At 27.4% G+C, this 6,860-nt stretch overlaps 3 non-coding genes across 3 annotated transcripts; all 3 read left to right on the top strand.

Moving 5' to 3' along the window:
* Window positions 1-849: 849 nt before the first annotated feature.
* On the top strand, window positions 850-921 carry TRNAQ-UUG (transfer RNA glutamine (anticodon UUG)). Its single transcript has one exon. It is a non-coding gene; the product is annotated as a tRNA-Gln (tRNA).
* A 334-nt stretch (window positions 922-1,255) lies between these two features.
* On the top strand, window positions 1,256-1,327 carry TRNAQ-UUG (transfer RNA glutamine (anticodon UUG)). Its single transcript has one exon. It is a non-coding gene; the product is annotated as a tRNA-Gln (tRNA).
* Window positions 1,328-1,561: 234 nt separating this feature from the next.
* TRNAQ-UUG (transfer RNA glutamine (anticodon UUG)) lies at window positions 1,562-1,633 on the top strand. Its single transcript has one exon. It is a non-coding gene; the product is annotated as a tRNA-Gln (tRNA).
* The last annotated feature ends 5,227 nt before the right edge of the window (window positions 1,634-6,860 follow it).

Below are 6,860 nucleotides of genomic sequence, written 5' to 3'. Positions count from 1 at the left end.
AAAAACGTCAGGCACTATCAGCAATTACCAGGCATTCTATTAGAATGCCTGCTAAAAATTCAAAATCATTATTCAAAATTTATTTTCTTAAAAATAAAAACAGCTTTCGTGTTTTAAACGGAAAATTATATACTTATACTTATCAGAACATAGGTGCTAAGTTTATTATTTATTTATTTTATTTATTAATTTCGCTTGATTTAAATGACTATATGTGTAAAGCGCTTTTTAATCTGCCTTTTGCAAAGAAAAAAGACATCCGATTTTAAGAAATGGAAAGCTGTTTAATATTTCATATTATTGAGACATTATAATTAAGATCTTTTATATATTCACTTCAGTTATTGAAAATTAAAGAGGTTAGTGTTATAAATAGCAAATGGATATAAGGAATTATTGAAAATAATTTTTTATGAAAGAAACAGTTTGAATAATTAAATTTAATCTAGAACTTTACATAGTTTGATTGTTGTTTTAAATTGTTCTTTCGGTAGAATTATGTTAAAAGGAAAATTTAAAGCAATAACAATTAACAAACCACTGAATAGGACTGTTTATTGTGTAAAAAGCCTTCCCAACACACTGCATTTAATTAACAAACTGAGAACTCATAATTGTTGGCAATTAAAATGTAAGTACGTTAAAGGTTTAGTTGTTTGATTCTTTTTCGTGATAATCAGTGTAAACATAAAAAATAGCTTCGTATCCTCTTTGAAAACTATACTTGTAAGAAAGATGTAACTGATATTTTCGTCTGTTTGCTCAGCATTCTGTGATATTATGTAAGCACACAGACTTCTGCTTGTTAATCAGAAAGATAAAATCAGAGAAAGAGTTTTGCTAGAAGTGGGTTCCATGGTGGAATGGTTAGCACTCTGGACTTTGAATCCAGCGATCCGAGTTCAAATCTCGGTGGAACCTGGTTTGAATTCTTTTTTTATAAAAATGATATTTCCAATCAATAATTTTAAAAATTATATCTTCGTAACTTTTTTTTACAATTACTTTATCGTGATATATTTTCATTTAATTTAAATAATATTTATTATTATTGTATTTATTTTTACAATATTAAAGAAGAAAATGCTTCGTTGATTGTGTTATATTCTGATAAACAAATTATTAAGATAAAAATGTTACTATTAAATACTGTTTTTATGCAACGGGGCAACTCCGCTAGTATAAAATTCAATTCAATTTATATCTTTCTAGAACTTGATTTATTATTCAGTTTGTGTAAATAACTTTCTGACATGGTTCCATGGTGTAATGGTTAGCACTCTGGACTTTGAATCCAGCGATCAGAGTTCAAATCTCGGTGGAACCTGATTTGAATTCTTTTTTATTAAAATAACACTTCCAATCACTTATTTTTAAAAATCATATCCTCATAAATTTTTTAAATTTGCTTTTTCATGATATAATTTTTATTATTTTAAATAATTTGAATTATTATTATATTGAAGACTTTTCATTGGATTTTTGTTCATTTTTATAATATTTANTATATCTTTCTAGAACTTGATTTATTATTCAATTTGTGTAAATAACTCTCTGACATGGTTCCATGGTGTAATGGTTAGCACTCTGGACTTTGAATCCAGCGATCCGAGTTCAAATCTCGGTGGAACCTGATTTGAATTCTATTTTTATAAAACTGATATTTCCAATCAATAATTTTTAAAAATTATATCCTCATAAATTTTTTAAATTTGTTTTTTCATGATATAATTTTTATTATTTTAAATAATTTGAATTATTATTATATTGAATACTTTTCATTGGATTTTTGTTCATTTTTATAATATTTAAGAAGAATGTTTTTGCTGTTGTATTATATTATGATAATGTTGTTGTATGTTTCGCTTGTTGTATTATGATAAATAAATTACTAGGTTACTAGGGTAAAAATGTTTGTATTAAATAATCTCATCGATTTAATAATCTATCAACACAGCAATGTTCCAAAAAAAATAATAATAAATTTATATTTTTATTGAGCTTTATATAAGATAAAATTCAGTTAGTATAGAAGCTCCATCACTGAGACTTCATGGAATTAATGGATAACACATTGGACTGGTAATCGCAGATCAAATTTCGCTAAAGCATTTAAGGCAAACATTTTCTTTTCCTTTTTTCTAAAAAGTTATATGCCCCAAAAATGATAAATTTAATGCTTGAAATTTTTCATTTGAATATGTATTTATGGTTTCACTACATTAATTACAATTTTAAATGCATATTAAATATTGAAAGTAAAAATTTAATTGATAGTTATTTCTAGCTGCTCATCGTTATTTTTACATAAATAAATTCGCATAAAATTAAAACTTTTCAGTAAAAATAAACTCATATGAAACGATTATAAAAGAGCCAATAATTAATGTGTTTAATGTTGGTAGGACAGAAAGAAATGCTTCGCACTTCCTCAAAAAAAAATTTGCAACGCTAAATGTAATTTAACTGAATCTGAATTAACTTCAAAGTGATTAAATTAGCTTTAAATGTACAGTGTACAAAAAAAAAGAACATTACCTTGAATAATTTTTAATCTAATAATCGAATCTTTTACTTCTGAAGTATATCTCTAGAGCCTTTTTAAGCGGATTGAAAAATATTTGAGCATAATCATAAAATTCTTTTAGCTAAAAAATATTCGATAAACAAAACATAACTTTTAGTAAATATTTATTATTATATTTTTAAATAATGATCGAAAAAATTTTAAGGCATACAATCTTCTGCATCATTTTAAAGAACATGATTTTACATGGCAAAATACAAAATTTGAGCGAAATTGACCGATTAGATCCTGAGAAATCAGAGTTGAAAAAATCGTATATTTAAAATTTAATTTCTCAGGAACTATTCTACCGATTTCGTTCAAATTTTGTACTTAACCATGAAAAATTAGAAACTTTAAAATTATGCAAAAAATTGCATACCTTACTTACAATTCAAACATTTTCGACTATTATTAAATAAAATAATAAAAAATAATAAATATTCACTGAAATGTATTTTTTGCGTGGAATTGTCTTTGGATCATCGAATTTTATAATCGTGCGCAAAAATTTTTCAATTAGCTGAAAACTTTTTCCAGATATGGCGCAATACGCAAAAGATAAAATTAACATTAAGGGGACCAAACTTTGGATCGCTCTGCTGACCAAACTACGGGGACCATATTTCACAGATTATGGCTACTCCCTGTTATTTTTATGTCAAAAAATCCGAATGAATCAGAATGCCGAAAATCAGAATACCGAAACCGTTAAAAAAGAGGTATGGTTTATCCCGAAAAAGTACGTTTTCGTGTCCGATTTCGTAACTTAAAATATCGTCCGCACTTATTAATTAGCATATTTGAAGGCACCCCCTCCAGTCCTAGAACGAGAAAATTCACTCATTAGATTAAAAGTTATTCAAGATGGTCCATTTCTTTTTTAGCGGACTGTACTGTTAACTTTATAATTGCAAAAAATCAACTGCGGAATAATTCCAAATCGATGTTTAACAACATAACACAGTGAAGAAATTTTTTTATTTTTTTTTTATTTTCCGTTGCTTGAGATTTTTGATATTCTTACATCGCTTATTACACAGGAATTAATGGATTAATTTTTTTACAACTAGTTTTTTTTTTAAAAATCTTGATTTATTTTCCAGTAATTAAAATAATTATCTAAGCACTAAAAGTTGCCAGGTATCATATTAACTTCTTCTCGAGGATTATTTTTACAAGTTATTTGGCATTTGAATAATATTTTACATACTAGCCTTCTCTTCTGGTTTTCTCGGACGATTTTACTTTTATATATAATGTGATGGCAAAATTTATAGAATCACATTTTATTCTTCATTAACCCCTTAACGCACAGATTTTTTGAAAAAAACCGGACAAAAAAAAATCACTTTTTTTAATGTAAAAACACACACTTTAGGACATTATCTCTTCTTTTTGTGGACAATTTTGATATACTGCAGTTTTTTTCCATGGAAAAAGGCTATATTCAGAGATGCCTACTGCTCCGGTCACGCCAAAATAGTTAAAAAACCGGTAATAACTTTAAATTAAATCTTGCATATATTGGACTATTTTTGCTTGCTTTATTAAAAGGTATAGCTTGTCATAATTACTCATACCCATATGTGTTGGTTATCTTAGCGTCAGCCCCGCTAGGGGCTCCAACTAATTCATCTGAGTGGAAATAAATAATAAATCGCCGAAGCGCAACTGAAAGGTGAAAGTTGGGTGTCATAATTACTATAAAGTTATGAATCATATAACCTTACGAATTATTTAGAAATAGTGGTGGATAAAAATGTACTAAATTGAATTTATTAAACCAAGAATCACAATTGATAAACTGCGACTTTAAAATATTTATTTGCTGTCCGGAGCAAGTTGGCATCTCTGTGTATTTCATTCTTGATTAAATAAGTGTTATAGCTTACAATCCTATGTAAATAATAAATATCAACAAAATAATTTTTTTTCCTAAGCTTTCACATTGTTATTTTCAATTCTCGATTATATTCGAGCGTGAAAAATTATGGCAGCATAAAATACAAAGCCGCTCGAATCATCTCGAGTGTGCACAGTTTAGCGCTCTCGAATTAATTCGAGCGCACAAGTTAAGGGGTTTAATAAACACGATTTAAAATTATTTCCACTATCATTACATTTGAATTATTCAAACATACGTATGATAGATTTATTACCTCGCTTATACATACCTGCCAACTTTTAAACCTTTCGAGGATAATTTTTCCCAGTGGTAGTAAAATAGAATTTGAATTACAATTTTGGGCAGAAACATACGTTGTAATTTGAAAAAGTTTAAGCTGATCAATATTGCATACCTGCCAACTTTTAATCCCTTCCATTATCATTTTTAACAGTGGTATTAAAATGGAATTAAAACTTCAATTTTAAGCAAACAAATACGTTGTATTTGAGAAAACTTAAGTTGACAACCATGATAGTAACGCATATTAATATATGTGCTTAATTTTTGTAAGATTATTGGTGATCAAAATCATTTGAAAATTAAGTTTATAAAAGAAAAAATAGTATATATTTACTACCACTTTAAATATGAAAATAAAATTTTTTGGAAAATCCGGAAGAGTTGGCAGGTATGATATTGCATATAAATATATATGCTTAATTTTTGAAAAAATAGTGGTTGTCAAAAAGATAATAAATTAAGTTTATAAATGCAAGGATTACATAGAAAGCATACATTTTACTACCACTTTAAATAAAGAAATAAAATCTTACACCAAATGCGTAAAAGTTGGCAGGTATGCACTAATAACTGTTGGCGCCATTGTTACGAAACACCAATATACAGTCTCAATGTCTCATTTGTTAAGATTTTTCTGGTAAGCAAAAGTATGAGTACAATTTTACACAATATATTAATACAAGTTTTACACAAAACATACTTATAATTTTTAAGCAATTTAGAACAGGTTTTACACAATCACTAGGGCAATTTTTACACAAACCACGAACACATATTTCACTCAAAGCTTTTGGCTTGCGAATTTTACACATTCCACGAGTCCAATGTTTCCTTTAATCTAAAAACAGAAATATATATTAGCTTTTTCAGACATTTCAAACTTTTACATTAGAAATTTCAAACACAATAGCTCACAGCTATTTTTTTGAAAAGGAGTATTTTTTTAAATGAGTTTGAAAGTGACACATATTTTTTTTGCTTAAATCTTTTGAAATAAATAAAAAAAATTTCCCCACAACTAATCTCCATTACTCCGTCCGTTAAAGGAAGACGCTACTAAGCATGAAGAATAGAAGACGGATCAAATCTGATTTCTTCTCCCCCTACCCCTCAAAAGTTGACAATTATCTAACATTTTGTAGCAGCTGAGCTACTTTTTTGAGCCACAAGAATCGTACCCTGTCATTAGTGTATACTTCTCACATACATTCAAGCTATTCAAATTGTCACCAGTTGTCGAAAATTCGAGGCGGGATTTTTCCTTGAAATGCGAGAAATGCCGACTGTATTAACAGCCTAACTGTAAGTGTAACGGAATAGGGCGTGTAAAGAGTTCTTTTTTTTTATTTTTTATATTTATCTTATTCTTGGTAGGGGTTTCATAAAACGAATTGCTGTGAGACTTTTTTTTAAAAATGCTCTTGGGAAAAAAGTCCAAAGCATTACACCAGGGGGTGGGATTTAACTTTGTAGCATTTTCTAAAGTTTAAGAAATTTAAATGATTAAGATACTTGTTACTAAATTAATAATTATCACACAATATATTTTTTTTTCAACATATTAAACTCTAATAACTTTCGACACAAATCAAGTTAATTTAAAGTCAAATAAATTTATTAGAATTATTCGCCACTTTCTAAAATTGTTTTCTGCACCCAGTTAGTGCAAATTTCCTTTATTTTTTAATTTATTATGATATTAATGAATCTCTATTACTTGATTAAATTAAATACATTAAGTTAAATACATAAATAAGAATCATTTAAAAAGACTTCGTTATTTATAATAAGAAAGTTAATGCATAAAATTATTGAAGTTTCGTAGTAATAGAAGAAAATGCATATTGAGCACGTCGTATAATTTATTATTTAGTAAATCGCTATTGCATAACTTTCAATTTTAATTTTTTTTGCGAATAATTTTATTTTTACACTCAAAGTGGTAGTAAAATTTATTATTTCCTTTCTTGTTAGTAAACTTGAAATGGCGCATCACACAAGCTTTTGAGTTATTTGGAAGTAATAGTGAGTAAAAACTCTATAAATCACTCAGAGCGCTTTTCGAGAAAGTGTTTTTATCGTAGTAAGATAAACCAATTGAGT

This window comes from Parasteatoda tepidariorum, chromosome 10, assembly GCF_043381705.1.
Source record: "Parasteatoda tepidariorum isolate YZ-2023 chromosome 10, CAS_Ptep_4.0, whole genome shotgun sequence".
Classification (NCBI taxonomy): domain Eukaryota; kingdom Metazoa; phylum Arthropoda; class Arachnida; order Araneae; family Theridiidae; genus Parasteatoda; species Parasteatoda tepidariorum.
The sequence above is the reverse complement of the archived record's forward strand: the minus strand, read 5'-3'. Positions and strand labels throughout refer to the sequence as shown.